Below are 11,339 nucleotides of genomic sequence, written 5' to 3'. Positions count from 1 at the left end.
TTTTTCCTATCGTGGTAAACGTGAACTTAAGCCGTGAAATGACATAACCTTTAAAAAACAAGAATACTCACTTTCCTTCCAGTCCTTAACACTTGCATCAGTGATCTCAGACTGCGGGTGTTACCCCATTACAGACCTTCTCCTGCCGGCCCTCTTACCTCTTTGAATTCACCTCTCAATCCAAAACTAGAACATCTCTTCATGTGAGAGAAAGAGACATTGTTTTAAAAGCTACTCTGGATAGATTTGGGGTCCTCCAGCAAGAGATGCTACATCTGTGCTTATCTGTCTTCTTTTAACCGCCAGTAAGTTTGGGGGTAGGGTGAGATATTTGATTTACATGAGTCTGCTTTGACATTTCAATCCTGTATGGTAACATAGATGGGTAGCAGCAGCCAGATTGCCTTTAAGACCCACAGAGTCTTTCCGACAAAAAGAGACAGAGAGAAAGAAATGAAAAAATATAATAAGAATTTGATGCTGGGACGAAAACCTCTATGTCTGTACTATAGAGTAGCTAAAGATTAAGCTTGGGAGGAAATAGATTTAGACCTGGGGTCTTGGATAATTGTGTGGACAGATGATGCCAAGAAGGAGGAAAGCTAGCTGACAACACAATTCCCTACCTGTAATCAGCAACGTTACTGAAAACTAGACATTTAAAGGAGGAAACCAGAATACTGGAAGAGAAAGAACTTACTCCAGTTACCTGAAGTTTTCCCATGCTTTCTTGATTACCTGGTACCATTTTATGTTCACCTTCAAGGTAGCTCACTCATGACCAGTAATTGTCCAAAGGATTACACGGGTAGTTCCTCACAGTGATCAAGCGATCTTGGAATCCAGAGGAAAGAGCTGTGATACTTTATGGAGAAACAAGTAGAATCTTGACAAATTCTTGATAGAAAGGATGCTCAAGATAATCTCTAACTCTAGATACTAAATGGAGACACTTGGTTAATAGCCGGTGCCCAGTGTCTCTAGCTGTTGCACGTTTTGTGAGCAGTCTCTTCGAAACTGAATAACTACTCACAACATATAAGGCAGAAGTTAAGCAGAATTATCCTAAACAGGGGAACTGTACCACTCCCTCTCCAAGTAACTAATTTAATACTCCTATGGAAGGAGTATTAGAAGCACTAGAAATATTATGGGTATAGGCAACCCCAGGTTGACTGTATGATGCTCAGAGGGTAGGTAATTTAGCGTCATTGTCACAGATCATGATAGACACCGTGATTCAGTAGACTCCACGATGCTGAGCACCTTAGGTCAACGTGATCTTTGTGACATGTGTTGGGAGAAAATCTCCCTGGATGTATTGCACTTCTTCATGGCCTCCGTCTTCTTTTCTGTGTAAAGAGTGTGCTTGATTAGCAAATGGCAAGACCTGGGCTAGAGGGAAGTAAGCAAGGTAGCAAGGGGGCAAAATTTAACAAGCTTCAGGGCCCTTTAAGGGTATACCTCCTTCAATGTTTTCTCTCTTGCCTCACTCTAGACCTGGCCCTGGCACGAAGGCTTGGAATTTTACAATGGTGTATCCCTCTTGGTCAGAGGGCAGATTTGTTTAAAGATAGAGTTTCTTTCTCTCCCCAGAGAAATTTGCTTATGCTCCAGTGTCAAGATAAGGTCTCTTTCTTTCCCCAGAAGAGAAGATAGATAAGTCACCCACAGCGATCAGCATTTATAAGATCAGAATTTCCTAATTTCAGCATTCCTCTGGCGTTGCAACTCACTGCTTGCACATGTGACATTTGGCTGTGATCTTACCTCCCTGAGGGGATTGAAGCTTGGGGAATCAGTGCTCTCATGTTCCTCTGGGTGCTACTGTTTCTTCTCTTCTCTGAATGACAAATAGTCTAATGTCTTCTGTACTACAAGTGGTGGGCTACTTTATAGCTTAAAATTATTTTGGCAATAAAGTTGGAGCACTGGCAAAGGCCTTCCAGAGACAAGGTCAAGGGCTCTGCAGACTGATTAATAGTATTTGAGGAAGTCCGTAGGAATTGGTAGCTGGCATGTTGGCCAAACTGCATAGTCATTTATTCAACAAACAGTCCTCCATTTTGTGGCTTACTATTGAGTAGGATTGAGAAGTGGTTGAAAGCTGAGTGAGGTGGTAGGATTGAAGCGTGCCACTCAAATGGCACTTTTTTTTTGCTCTCTGTGACAGATAGAAGGATTAAGGATTTCCCAAAGCTGGTACAGACCTTTGGGTAGACCTAAAACATTAGCTATTTATTCAGTTGAGCCATGAGCAGCCACTGCAGTGTTTGATTTTGAAAGTAAATGTGGGGGCACCTGGGTGGCTCAGTTGGATAAGCATCTGATTTCAGCTCAGGTCATGACTTCACGGTTCATGGGTTCAAGCCCCGCATTGGGTTCTGTGCGGAAAGTTTAGATCCTGGAGCCTGCTTGGGATTCTGTGCCTCCCTCTCGCTCTCTCTCGCTCTCTCTCTGTCCCTCTCCTGCTCGCACTTGATCTCTGTCTCTCAAAAATAAATAAACATTAAAAAAATTAAAAAAAAAAAGAAAGTCAATGTCTTTTGCTCCTGGCATAGAGACATTTTGTCCGTATCTCTCTGATTCTTTCTTCCCCTCCACTCTGACCTCAGCTTCTTTAAGAATTTAGGTTGAGGTTGAGATTGCTCTGCCCCAAAGGCCCTGTGCCCTCATCCAGATATGTTTCAAAGTACCAAGGAGGGTAAGAACCCAAACTCTCAGGGCTCTGTTGAATATAGATGGTCAAGTCACCATTCTACTTGGTTCTAGGAGGTGGGTGGAGAAGCGCCGGGCACAACAATAAACACTGAGGCATACAGGATAGAGCCACAGTGGCCTGTGGCAAGGGGAGGAGGGAGTGCAAAAAAAGAGAAAACCTGAACCTGCAGACTCCAAAGACTCTGGGAGGTGCACTGGAAAGGAGGCAGACACTGGGACCAGAGGAGAAAAAAGTCTCCTAGATACTCTAGCTATTCCTCTCCACCTAACCCCATGCTCCTGCATTCCACAAATCCGCAGCCAGAAGATCTCAGGATCCCCTGTCATAGCCCCTAACAAGCAGATGTTTAACTCTGCTGTCGTTACGGGGAAAAAGAATGAAGAACCGATAACGTCTGAACGAACATTGCATTAAAGAAGAAAAAGTTGAACTTTGTTGAGTGGGACCTTTTGGAACTACTCAATGCCCTTATTTTGTTATTTTTATATCTGTGTGTGTAGTATGGTGTTAAACACTTCTACCTTGTCTCATAAGGGCCAGAGAGAACCATCCAGGGGAAAATTGCAAGAAGGAAAATGTGTTCGTGGGACAAACTCCCCTGCCATTTGCTACCAGGGGATAGATCAAGATTTAGCGTGGGTGTCTCTATTCTCTGATGTCCAAAATTTTCCTTATAAAACCTTTTGGCAGTTAGAAACAGAGCAAATCCCTGTACATTAAAAACAAACAAACAAACAAACAAAAAACCCTGAGCAATTCTCAAGGGGTAAAACCATCAATGAATGCTGACTCTCAAAAAATTTATACATAGACATGATCAAAGACTTTGGAGCAGTTGCTATAGCTATCCTCTCTGAGATAAAAGTAGGCACTTTCAAAATACATGGAAAGAAAATACCTTCTCAGCAGAGAAATTGAACCTATATAAAAGAATGAAATATGAATTTTGGAACTAAAAATATAAATCTGAAATTTAAAAATTAAAAAATCTGAAGTTTAATCAATAGCAGAAAGGAAGTGACAGAGAAAAGAGTCAGTGCTCTTGAGTATGAATCAATGGAAATCATATAATCTGAAGAACACAAGATAAAATAATTAAAAAACATGGGTAGACCCTCAAAGACGTGAGAGACCGTAACAAATAATCTAAGGTCTATGTCATCTGAGTCCCAGGAAGAGAGAAGAAAGAGGATGGGCCTGAAAATGTACTCAAAGAAATAATGTCTGAAAAGTTTTCAAATTTGGCCAAAAACCATAAACTTATAGGCTTGAAAAGCTGAGCAAAGCCCAACCAGGATATGCATAAGGAAATCTACACCAAGAAACACCATTGTCAAATTTCTGATAATTAAAGATGAAAAAAAAAAAATCTTGAAAGCAATGACATAGAAATAATGTTACTTATAGGGGAAAACAATCTGAATATCAGTGGAAGTATCATTAGAAACCATGAAGACCAGGGGTGCCTGGGTGGCTCAGTCGGTTGAACGCCCAACTTTGGCTCAGGTCATGATCTCACTGTTTGTGAGCTCGAGCCCTGTGTCGCGCTCTGCTGATGGCTCAGAGCCTGGAGTCTACTTCAGATTCTGTGTCTCTCACTCTCTCTGCCCCTCCCCCACTCACACTCTGTTTCTCTTTCCTTCAAAATTAAATAAACATGAAAAAAAATTTTTTTTTAAAAAGAAAGAAACCATGAAGACCAGGGGAGTAGCAGAATACTTTTAAATTATTAAAACAACTATCAATCCAGGATGCTATATCCGGTGAAAACATCCTTCAGTACTGAAGAGGAAGAGGAAATCAATCAGTTCCTCAGATGAAAGAAAGCTAACAGAACTTGCTGTCAACAGACTTACCATAAAAGAACAGATGGACTTACAGACATATACAAAACATTCCATCCAAAGGAAACAGAATACACATTCTTCTCAAATGTACATGGAATATTTTCCAGGATAGAGCAAAAGCGGGGCCACAAACAAGTCTTGATAAAATTAAGAAGATTGAGATCACGTCAAATGTCTTTTCTGACCACAGTGGTATAAACCTAGAAATCAACTGCAAGATGTGCCAATACTTTGGCATAAAAAATAAAGAAACAAAAGCTTGCTCTTTGCAACAACCTCAAATACTCTGGGATGGTGGTGGACTCCAGACAAGTGGTGGACTCAGGGGAAGTGGTCAATTCATGGGCAGTGGTTGACTCAGGAGCATTGGTCAACTGAAGAACCGTGGCTGTGGCTGGTGCTAGGGTAGTGGTCAACTCTGGAGCAGTGGTTGAGTCTAGAGAAGTGGTTGACTTTAGGGCCGTGGTTGACTCTCGAGAAGTGGTGCATACGGGAGCAGTGGTTGACTGCAGGACAGTGGTGGACTCTGGACATGTGGTCATCTCAGGGGGGGTTGGTCAGCTCTAGATCCATGATCAACTCTGAAGGGCAGTGGTCAGTTCTAAGGCAGTGGTCAACTATAGGGCATTTGTCAACTCTGGGAAGCTTGACTCATGGTCATTGGTTGTCTGTAAAGTGTTAGTGAACTCTGGGCTGGTGGACAGCCCTGGGTCTGTAGTTGGTCCTTGGGTAGTAGTTGGCCTTGTGGTGGTGGTGGGCCCTAGGGCAGTGGTCAATTCTGGGGTTGTGCTCAAGTTCTCACATGCTGATATTTGTTGAGTGATAATAATTTAGTTGTTGATTATGTGTAGATAAGCAAAAAAAAAAAAAAAAAAAAAAAAAGAACAGGTCAAATTACTTTCTTGCAATAATATCTTCACCATCTTTATATTGTTCCCATTCCAAGCTAAATCTTTTTTAGAGAGGTATATCTGAAGCAAAAAGCATACATAGAATCGAATATGCTCTCACCACAAGTCTCTAATCTGCCAAGTGCAGAAAGTCTGGAAGATCTCACAACCAGGAGTATGCTCAGAGCCCCCTACACCACCTTTCTTTGAGGGTGTCAGGGAGAATTCAATACTGTGCCTTTATATGTGAACTGGTCAGACTGGAACAGAATAAAAATTCCAAGGACATTCCCTCTATAAGCCTTCCAGGTCCACGAAAACTAAAAAGAAAAGCCGAAAGGGGGCAAGGAGCTAGGAAAATAGCTATTCCCAACGTGCATAAACCAGAATGGAATCAACTCTAAAATGGGCTACTCCTTCCATTTTTTCACTTAATGGGTGAAGTCTAGAACCTGACTTTTCAGTCTCTCCCATAGAATGCACAATCCAGACATTTGGGGGCTTGCTCACCAAAGAACATTATAACCATGTAGACCTGATGAGCATATAACCAGGGTCTTTTTGAGTTACAGTGAAAGATACCCAGTCATTGTGGCTGCCTAGCCTAGGTGACCAGGTTATGGGCATGCTGCCAATGAGGCCAAAATCATTCGCTCTCTATTTTAGCTACTGTGCTTTTTCATTCATATGCAGTAAAGAACCTCAAACCTAGCATCTGATAAGTTGAGAGCCAACAGAAGGAGCACTGGGAGGAAGAGAATGGCGGTGGGGGGGGGGGGGGAGGGGAGAAGTAAGAAAGAAGTAAGAAAAAAAAAAATCCTGGACCATGCAATGAGATGCCCCTAGAGAGAATGCCAGAAGAAGAAACTGGGAGTGAAGAAGCAAGGAAACATTGAAAATGTCCTTTGTGAAATTGTGTTGCATGGACTTCTTACCATAAGCACCATTTATCCACCTTTCAGAGGGGGGAGGGGAGAAATTCTAGTTTCACTAGATGGTTGAAGGGACTCCTCTCCTGGCACAAGGTTGCAGGTTTGTCATCTGGGCAAGAGCCAAACAATGCTTTACTGAACCCTCAACATGCTGTTTTGTGTCCGAGCACAGGGCTGAATTTCAGACCAAGTATCATGGTGAGTCATGAAGCGTTAGTCCAGGAGGCCCCTAACCAAGGCTTCAGTTCCTCATAAGCCCTTTGAGCCTGCTGGCTATTCTGAGTCAAAGGGAGCATCTTCCTGCAAACAGTATCCTAACTCCAGCAGGATCCTGAAGGAGAATTGTAGGTAATAGTAATAAAAGCAACAACTATTACTACTTCTATCTCCTATTACTACTATGAATATCCCAAAGCATAAGGTTTCACATGTGCTACTATCTTGTTTGGTTCTCACCACAATCCTGTGTGTGAGGCATTATTGTCCCCATTTTTTTTTCTGGTGAGGAAAGGAGAGGCTGAGAGACTAAGCGACTCCAGATTCACCTCAAGATATTCATGCTCTGAGGGGTCATTAACACAAAGTACTTCCTGGCAGAGCAGACCTGGCTCCTGCTAGCGACTCCCTCAGTCCTCTAGGGGGCAGTAGTAAGTCGCCATGGGCTCTTGGGTGAAGTGCTGACTGGAACCCTCACAGGAGATGCAAACTAGATAGAGGACGGAAAAGACTGTGGGGCTGGTTTGCATAAACCAGCCTGGGTGCTCAATTACTAAAACCAAAAAGCTAATAAATAAAATGGAAGATTAAAAACAGTTAATATTTTTAAAGGACAGGAAATGAAGAGCAGTGGAATCAAACCCAGAGGGAATGAATCTAAAAAATAATAAATTGATATATTTAAAGACTAATATACTGACAATATACTGACACATTTAATATAAATGGTCTAAACAAACCAAGAAAGAAAACAGGGATTGTCAGATTGATTAGAGAAAAAACAAGATCCAACTATGTGCAGTCTAAAAAACCTCACTTTAGGGCACCTTTTGGGATGAGCACTGGGTGTTGTATGGAAACCAATTTGACAATAAACTTCATATATTGGGGAAAAAAATAAATAAAAAAAATAATAAAAAACCTCACTTTAATATAAATAAGTTGACGTATGTAAGTTGACAATAAAAACATGGAAAATGTGGTACCATGAAAACGTCAATAAAGATAAACTGAAGAAGCTGTACTAATATCACATAACGCAGACTTCCGAACAAGAAAAAATACTAAGGATAGAATATTTAAAAAAATGACAAAAACTGGGGCGCCTGGGTGGCTCAGTCTGTTGGGCATCTGACTTCGGCTCAGGTCATGATCTCGCGGTCCGTGAGTTCGAGCCCCGTTGGGCTCTGTGCTGACAGCTCGGAGCCTGGAGCCTGTTTCAGATTCTGTGTCTCCCTCTCTCTGACCCTCCCCCATTCATGCTGTCTCTCCCTGTCTCAAAAATAAATAAACTTTAAAAAAAAATTAAAAAAATAAAAAAATAATAAAAAATGACAAAAAGTCAATTCCTGAGAAGACATAAAGGTCCTAAGCACGTACACATGTAGCTAGAGAATTATACAATACATGAAGTATGAATTGATAGCACCGAAAGGAGAAAAAAGCAAACCCACAATCCACTTGGAAACTGCAACAGTCTTCATTCAGTAATCAACAGAGTAGGTACACAGAAAATTAGTAAGGACATTAAAGACTGAAACACCACTATTAACTTGGTTTAATGGGCATTAATAAAATATTCCCTCCAACAACAGCAGAATGCATGTTTCATTTGCACATGGAAACTTCACCATGGTAGACATATTCTGGCTCGTAAAACAAGCCTTAAAAAGCAAATAAAATAATTAAAATTATACAAAGTATGTTATTTGACTGTAAGACTTAAATGAAAAAATAATAATAATAAGACAAAAAGAATCTGGATACCATAAATATTTAAAATAGAACAACATACTTCTAAATACATCAAAGATAAAGATTCAAGGGAAATTATGAACATTTTGAAGTAAAAAAATAAAAATAAAACATATCAACATTAGAAGGTTGCAGCTAAACTAGTGTTTTGAGGGAAATTTATTGCAGAAAATTCTTATATTAGAGAAGATGAAAGGTCTTATACCAATAGGCTAAGATTACAACTTAAAAAACAAGTAAATTAAAAGAGCAAATTAAGCCCAAAGAAAGTTGAGGTAGGAAATGATAATAATTTTTTAAAAGTTCAGAAATCAATGAAATTGAAAACAGTAAAACAAAAGGAAAAAACCCAATAAAACAAAAAATTAGTTTTTTAGAAAATATCAATATAATTCATAAAATACTAGCTAGATTGATAAAGAAAAAAAAGGAGACACAAATTATCAATATTAGGAATTAAAAAAGAAGATATCCTCAGACTACTGACATTAAACAGAGTAATACTACAAACAACTCTTGCCCATTATTTGACAACTTAAATGAAATGGGTCAATTCCTTGAGCTATATAAAATACGAAAACTCACTCAAGAAAAAATAGATAACCTGAAAAGACATTTATTAAAGAAGTTAAACTTATAATTTAAAATCTTTTAAAATAGAAAACTCCAAGCCCAGATGATTTCACTCACAAATTCTGCCAAATATTTGAAAAAGGATAATAATAATTCTACACAATATCTTCCTGAAAATAGAATACAAGAAGTATTTCCCAACTCACTTTATGAGGCCAACATTACCATTAAAAAAAAAAAAAAAAAAAAAAAAGACATAGATATCACCAGAAAGAAATTATAGACAATAGTTACTTATGGACATAGATGCAAAAATCCTCAATAAAAAGTAAATCGAATACATCAACATATAAAAAGGATAATATATCAATACACAGTAGAGTTTATCAAAAGATGTAAAGTTAGTTTAATAGAAAAGTCAATGTAGGTCATCATACTAACAGATTAAAGAAGAAAAATCACATGGTTATCTCAATAGGTGCAAAAAAATAATTTGATAAAACCCAAGTTCTATTGATAAAAACCTCCCAGTAAACTAGGACTAGATGAGACATTTCTAAACTTGATACAGAGCACCAAAGAAAAAGCCAGAGCTAAATGCATATTTAATAGAGGAAAACTGACCACGTTGTCCTGATATCCAAACAAAGCAAGAAAATTCACTGTCAATACTTCTAATTAACACGATACTGAAGGTTGTAGCCAGTGCAATAAGACAAGGAAAAAAAAGAAGGAATCCATATTCTACAAGAGGAAATAAAACTGTCTTTACTTACAGATGACATGACCATCTAAGTAGAAAATTCCATGGAATCTGCAAAACAAAAAAACAAAAAGACCTCAAAATAAAAAAACTACTAAAACTAATAAGTGAGTGTGACAAGGTTGTAGGATAAAGGATCAACACGTAAAAATAATTATATTTCTATATACCAGCAACAACAATCAGAAAGTGAAATAAAAAAAAAAAACAACTATCATTTGCAATATCATAAAAATATGAAATACTTAAAGACAAACATAATAAAAAGTGTTAAAAATATGTACACTGAAAATTACAATACATTCAAGTAAGTTAAAAGCTATATATTATTTATCATTGGAAAACACAGTATTTAAAAAAAATTTTTTTTTTTTTACATTTTATTTATTTTTGATAGAGACAGACAGAGCACAAATGGGGGAGGGGCAAAGAGAGACGGAGACACAGAATCCGAAGCAGGCTCCATGCTCCGAGCTGTCAGCACAGAGCCTGACACGGGGCTTGAACTCACAAACCATGAGATCATGACCTGAGCCGAAGTCGGATGCTTAACTGAGCCACCAGGTGCCCCCACAGTATTTTTTTAGATGTCATTTTTGCTTAAATTGATTCAGTGCAACCCCGATAAAATTCCAGCAGACTTTTCTTGTAGAAATTAACATGCTAGTTCTAAAAAAATATGGGAATGCAAAGAAACAGAATAACAAACACAAACAAACAAACAAAAGAAAAGGTAAAACAAATCTGGAAGACTTACTCTACCTGATGTCAAGACTTATAAATCTACACTGATTGAGACAATGTGGTATTGGTGTAAAAATACACAAACAGAATAGAACAGAATAGATAACTAAGGAAGAGACTTACATGTATTAACAATTCGTTTTCAACGAATGTAAAAAGACAATTCAGTGAAGAAAGATTTTCTTTTCAACTAACGTATAAGAACAATTAAATATCCATATGCAAAAGATAAAAAAACAAACAACTACACCTTGCAACACGTACAGAAGTGTACTCTAACTGGATTATAGAACCTGGATTATAGAAACCCTGTTTCAGGCTCTGTGCTGACAGTGCAGAGCCTGCTTGGGATTCCCTCTCTCCTTCTTTCTCTGCCCCTCCCCTGTTCACACACTCTCTCAAAATAAATAAACTTAAAAAAATTAAAAATTAAAAATTAAAAATTAAATGACTGGATTATATAAAACCTAAAATTGTAAAACTTCTAGAAAATATAAGAGAAAATCTTTATGACCTTGGATTAAGGAACCATTTTCTAGATAAACCAAATAAGCGATAATTGAACTTATTTTTAGAAGACATTGTTAAGGACATCAAAGAGATATTTGTACGCCTTTGTTTTTTGCAGCATTATTCACCATAGCTAAGATATGGAAACCTAAGTGTTTACCAACGGATGAATGGATAAAGACATGGTATATACAAACGATGGGCTATTATTTAGCTATGAAAAAGGCTGTCTTGTCATTTGCAACTGCATGGATGGACCTTGGGGGCATTATGCTAAGTGAAATAAGCCAGAAAGCAAAGGACAAATACTGCATGAACTTCGAGCTGTAAGATTAATAAATTCTGGGGATCTAATGTAAAACATGGTGACTATAGTTGATAACACTG

The sequence above is a fragment of the Panthera onca genome, chromosome B4 (assembly GCF_046562875.1).
Source record: "Panthera onca isolate mPanOnc1 chromosome B4, mPanOnc1 haplotype 2, whole genome shotgun sequence".
Lineage (NCBI taxonomy): Eukaryota > Metazoa > Chordata > Mammalia > Carnivora > Felidae > Panthera > Panthera onca.
The sequence above is the reverse complement of the archived record's forward strand: the minus strand, read 5'-3'. Positions refer to the sequence as shown.